Source organism: Aedes albopictus, chromosome 1 (assembly GCF_035046485.1).
Source record: "Aedes albopictus strain Foshan chromosome 1, AalbF5, whole genome shotgun sequence".
Taxonomy (NCBI): domain Eukaryota; kingdom Metazoa; phylum Arthropoda; class Insecta; order Diptera; family Culicidae; genus Aedes; species Aedes albopictus.
Genome location: NC_085136.1, coordinates 334,976,568 through 334,982,533, shown reverse-complemented (window position 1 = coordinate 334,982,533; position 5,966 = coordinate 334,976,568). Strand labels below are relative to the sequence as shown.

General features: G+C 41.5%; 1 long non-coding RNA gene across 1 annotated transcript; it reads left to right on the top strand.

Moving 5' to 3' along the window:
* Positions 1-4,781: 4,781 nt before the first annotated feature.
* On the top strand, positions 4,782-5,598 carry LOC134287893 (uncharacterized). The gene is made up of 2 exons (XR_009997622.1): positions 4,782-5,215; positions 5,293-5,598. It is a non-coding gene; the product is annotated as an uncharacterized LOC134287893 (long non-coding RNA).
* The last annotated feature ends 368 nt before the right edge of the window (positions 5,599-5,966 follow it).

The following is a 5,966-nucleotide window of genomic DNA, read 5'->3' as shown; positions in this document are numbered from 1 at the left end:
CCTGCCTAAGCAAAGACAACTCGTTGTTGAGTTAAAACTTTGATATGCCACAGACAATGACGAGAATTGTCAGACAAAAGAGGCACAAAACAAGCAAGAAGACGCGGCGATTACTTTTTATCTCAACTAGTAACAGATAATGACATGTCTCGAAAATTTTTGTTGCAGACAAAAAGGAACCTGTATTTGTTGCGTACTTTTTAACTCGTGAATAATCAATTATTACCAAAATCGAAACTTTTTGTTGATACATCTTCAGCAGCGTTGCAGTGTTTGCCGACTCGAAGTTACCGCTCGAAAATCACAATGCAAGCCTAAAAATCTTTAAACTCTTGGTGCACGATCTTTGTCCTATTCGGTTCAAGTTGGGACAAACCTATGTCGCATTGGGTAGAATGTCGCAACATATTCAGGTTGCAACATTGTCGTTATTGTTGCGCGATGGTTGAATTTTGATTCACTGGCCACAGAGCATTTGTGGGGTGTGAATTAAAGATTGATTTAACAAGTGAATCTGACGAATTCAAAATAGAACAGTGATGAAGTATAATTCGGCTAACTGCTGCTTTGGTGCAGCCCAGGTAACAATTTGATGCTGTACAAACGTTTGTACAACTATTGTAAATTAGCTTTCATTTGAACAAAAGCTGAGCACAAGAGATACAATCCTTTATTCTTCTCCTAAACATCTAATTTTGATGATTTTATTTAACCTTTAGCTGTTTTGAGGTTCATTGGAAGCTGATTTAAGGCTTAATATGCGTATGTAATATGTATTGAGGCTGACGAAGCGATGTGGCTTTCACGAAAACATGCTTGGGTCAGCTGTCAAAAATCATTTGATTAAAGATTGAACAACAGATGATTAATTCTACATGTTGGTGTATGTTTTAAAGCTGGTTACTCGGATGAATAATATTCTTTTCAATTTGATATTCAGCCATCTATGTATTGCTGATTAAAGAGGTTGAACAAGCTATACTTCAGGCCAATACTCAGCTGTTATTGTGTTCAGCCATTGACACTATTAACCAGCTATTGTTTACACTGCACTAGTAACAGGCCACTGCTTTTGCAAATATTACTTAAGTATAATTGGGAAATTACAAGATAACAAATGTCGTTTCTGTAAATTTGAGAGCGAAAGCTCTGAGCATTTATTGTGTGAGTGTGCTGCACTTTACCAAAAGCGCCGCGGTTACCTTGATAAGGGCTTGATGGAGCCTTGGGAAATCTGGGCCTCTCATCCCAAGCAGGTATTGGATTTCATACGAAATACAGTACCTGATTGGGAAACACGCCAATAGCTGTGAGGATGATCATTTCTTCATAGTGATGAGTCTTTTCAGTACGGCAAAAATAAAGAGGATGACACCACAATACATCAATATAATGGTCGCAGTGGTACTATGTCCCCAACAGGAGAAAAAAAACCAGCTATTGTTCAGCTAATACTCGCACTGTTCAGCATTCATTGTTACTTGGGAATCGTACACAAAACCAAAAAAAAAAAAACGTAAATAAAGTGAAAATTCACGTAATTGTTAGATTTTCACTGCTGTAGAGACTGTTTATTAATAACCTACATCTTTCTTCTCAAGTTTCTTCTTCTATCTGACGAGCTGTTTGCAAAGGTAAGTTGGAATATCTGTAGTTATTGGCGATTGTCCGTCTAATATGACGGGAAATAGCACATATAACTCTATGCTAGTTTAAAACATGTGCTTCTAGACACGATATTTTTCTAATTTCATACAAAGAGCGTTAAATGAAAAAAAAAAAACATTTTACCGGGACCGGACATATTAAAGGAGAAGTTCAAATCCACATATAAGGGACCGGGACAAGGCACTTGAATACCCGTGCTGTAGTTCTAACGACGCCCTCCACTCGTTCGCCGACGAAGTCTTTGGAAAAGTATTTCCGTGCGCAATATGCAATTCCCTTAGTTTTGTCATTGACAGCAGACCTCACTTATTTTTCAAGTCCACAAATTCGTCAAACCGTAAAATATTAGATATTTCTAATTTACAAAGAGAAATCATTTGAAAAAAGTAGATTTCCCAGAACAATGTTAATTTGGTGACGTTTCGATGTTTTCCAAAATCACAGAGATTGCTTCGATCCAACCATAAAAAAAAATAAAAGTATCGGCAGGAGCGTCAGAAGGGGGTGATTTAAAGATTATGGCAGGCCAGCGTAAAAAGCTGGATAGTGAAGCAGGCTGTGAGCGCAAGCGGCTGCGCTTTCAAAACCGTCACACTTTTTCTTAGCTCCACGTTGTTTTGAATATGTCCGGCCGAATTGAGAAACGGCTGGCAGTGTTATGCCTTCCGCAAATTTTACCTCGCAAAGTAGGAATTTGTATAATTTGCTGAGTTTGTTCCTGTACGTCGTTTTGGTGCCAAAACGTTGACCAAACGTATATCCTTTGGACTCAACCCTTCCACTAACAACACCCAAATTCCCGTGACATCTGAGAGGAGTCTCGCAGAGGACGTATAAAGACCTCTTCATAGCTTTCGAATGTGTCCAACTAACCTTCCTTTCCCATTCCTCAGCTGCCGCAAGGACATCGTCAGGGCAGCTTTTGACCGTTGGCGGATTGCGTCAATCTTGAGACAGTGATTGGCCCCAAATCATCTCTGTGCTTTGGTAACAGACGAAAAAGAGGCAATGCTCATAACAGCTACCTGGGACTGTACCACATAGGAGCAAAAGAGTAAGAAAGTGGGAGGCATTGTCCGATGTTGAAGACGGACGCCAGGAAGTTAGGCAGAGGAAAGTGTTTCCTTTCGTGGAGTGTGACGAGCGTCTTGTCGACCCTGAGGCCTGAAGAGATCTCATCTTTACAGCGTCTCGGAGTAACACGACCCTTTCTGAGTTACAGATTTCAGAAGAAACTCCAAAAAGATTCCCACAAATAATCCTTGAAGCATGAGTGTGTAATCCTGGGTAATCCTGAAGAATTTGAAAAGACGATTTTGGAGGATGTCCAGCAGAAGCTCTTAAACAAATCTACAAACAAATCTATGGTTCAATTCTTGCAAGAGTCGCAAAAAGAACTTTTGCAGGAATTCTACAAGATCCAAGCAACACACAAATCACAGAAGTGTCAGAACAGCGCAGGTTCTGGTTACACAGAAACCACTGTGACTTACTCCAGCTAGTAAGTATCTCTTTGTTGAAGGTAAGTGTTCTGCGGCATGCTGTGTTGCTTGGGAAAACTCATAAAGGAGTCCTATAATGAACTCTTGGGGGAATCTCAGAAGAAACTGCTGGACGACCAATCTAAAAAAATACTTGGAGTTCTTGCCCTTGCTGTCTTGGGTGTGCAATCGGAGAAGAATTTCCTGAAAGAATGCCACAAGCAAAACTTTTAATGATGTTAAAAGGAACTTTCGATGGGATCCCATTACATATTTGGAAAGAATCAAATAAAGAATTTCTAAGGTAACCTGAGAAGGACTACATATTGGAGGAATCTCAGAAGGAATTTAACCGTTATGTGTCCGACAAACTTTTTTCTTTTTTCTACACCGGATATTTTAAATGGGTGCTGGGTACCCGGGTACCCTGTCGGCCACATAAGGGTTAAGGTAGAATTTCAGAGCAAAATCTTGGGACATTTCCGGTAAGGTATTTCTGAAAGAAATGCCTTGTTGAATTTCAAAAAGAAAATCTGTAGAAAAGTAGAGAAGGAACTCCAGAAAGAATTCCAAGGAGATCTTTTGGGTAAAACCCAGACTTAGTTCCTCGAGGAATTCTAATTCCTGGTTAAATTTCTAAAGGAATCATCGTAGAAACTCCAGAGGAAATTTTAAAAAGGGCATCTGTTTGATTCCCAGACGGAACTAATGAATAAATCCCAGGAGCCATCAACTCTTTTAGGTATCCGAATAAAAACTTCTGATGGAACTACAAGGGATAACTAAGATAAATCGTACAAGATTACTTAAAGGAAGCCCAGACATATTTTCAAGGATCTCAGAAGACATTCAGGAGCAACTCCTGGTGGAACTTTTAATGGAGACCCCAAAGAATCTCCTGAAGAATCCCGGAAGTATTTATTGCTGGATTTTCCGAAGGAACCTCTGGAGTGATTTTAAGGGAGACTTTTGCAAAACTTCAGAAGAAACTTCTTAGGAAGGCCAACAGACGGCAGGCAAAGAAGCCTTTCATTCAATAACCTGTGGAGATGCTGAAAGAACACTAAGTCGAAGAATAGCAGGCGATAATTCCAGCGGGAACGTAGAGCCAGGATGAAGAATTTGTAATATCAGCATGCACTTGTGCAGACGTAAAGGACTCCACGAACTGCCATAGGCAAGCAACTGCAATCATCACTTCCTCCTTCTTCCCTACATTGATCGGTAATCTGTCGTAGCAGGCGCCATTCTCGCCTCAAAATAGAAGATCACCAACACTCACACACACATAAGTCATCTAATTGGTTCCTTGTGTGAGTGTAGTAGAACTGGCGAGATTGGAGCAACTATGGGTGTAACTAGCTGCATTGGAGCAACTAGCTTTCACCTGTTCTTCATGTCAATGTTATTGTGCACAAACGTTGGACATTTTCTGGAAGGACAAGGTTTTCAAAAGCTTCCACAAAAGGGAGTGTCGTGTCAAAAACTGATTGAAATTTAGAGCTGTGTGACTTGGCTTGCTGCGATTGAGTGTCATCGATCAGTTAGGAGTACCAAGAATACTTATAAATGCACAACGAAGGGCACTATTGAAAATATAGAATGTTTTTTTGCATTATAAGCGTTTTCCAGTTATAATTAGTTATCTTCATGCTGAAGAATCCACTACCCCAACTAAAAGAGGCACAAATTTTACGCGATGACAAACTATGTGCGGGTCCGCAAATACATTAGAACACACATGCACACGCACATTATCTTTGCACAGTGGGAAAATCAGCTGCGCAGTGCAGTGCACTGCTGGTGCTGCAGTAGTCCGGTTAAGGCTTTGCGTGTCAGCAAGTCATGGCCAACTGCGGTTCTCAGTGAGTCCAGTGTTGTTGTAAGACGACGGACGCGGACGCGACAGCAACGTGAAGCGATGCGACTACTTATTCTCGGTAAACGGTGCTATATGTGCTGGCCGTCAAACGATCGAGGTTTCGCTGACTTGCTCGTTCCCCGTACGTGATGTGTTCAAATTCACTTTCGGATGGGTGTACAAACAGTTCGTCATCGTCATATAGGTAGGTTTAAGTCTCTGTGTATGCATACACGGTTCCAAATCGTAAGAAAATAAATTAAAAAACATGTGAGCCAGCAGCTTACACAACTGGAACCGTGTCGTCGTCGTCGGGTGATAGCCGCTAAATAATGAACACACAAGCGAAGGAGATGGAGGAAAAAAACGGTAGTAAATAGGAAAATTTATGTGTGACAATACGTTCTGGTTCTGGCGATGTATGCAGGCAGGTCTGTAAACTTCTCGCCCAGGTAAAACACAAACATCCGATGCCATGGCAAGACGATGCGACGATGATGGCGGACAGACGGGGGCAGACAGTGGACCTTCCATTTCCATAATTTTCAGATTAAGAACATAATAAAAATAATATGTCTTCATACGGCACTCGAGACAGTTTATTTCTGTGTCATTCTCATTTCCTCGGTTGCAATCATCATCATATGCACTCGCCGTGTCATCGTTTACGTCGCATCGCAGCAGGCGTACCCTCTCCTTAGCTGCATGAAGTCACAGCTTGCTGTGCTGTGCTGAGCTTTCGCTGTTGTGGATAGTGGGGTTCTTCCAGCGAACTTTGGCGAACCTCAGCCCAGCCAGCGCCAGCGCTTGCTATGATTGTGAGGCCCAGCGCGCTCGTTGTTTGTGGCGATTTGCGTTTGTTTCTGTTTCCGTCGTCAAGTCATTTTCGCCTGCACTGCGCTGTTCAAACAGAACTAACCCGCGGATTGGATATGCTTCCACTCCAGCATATCCAA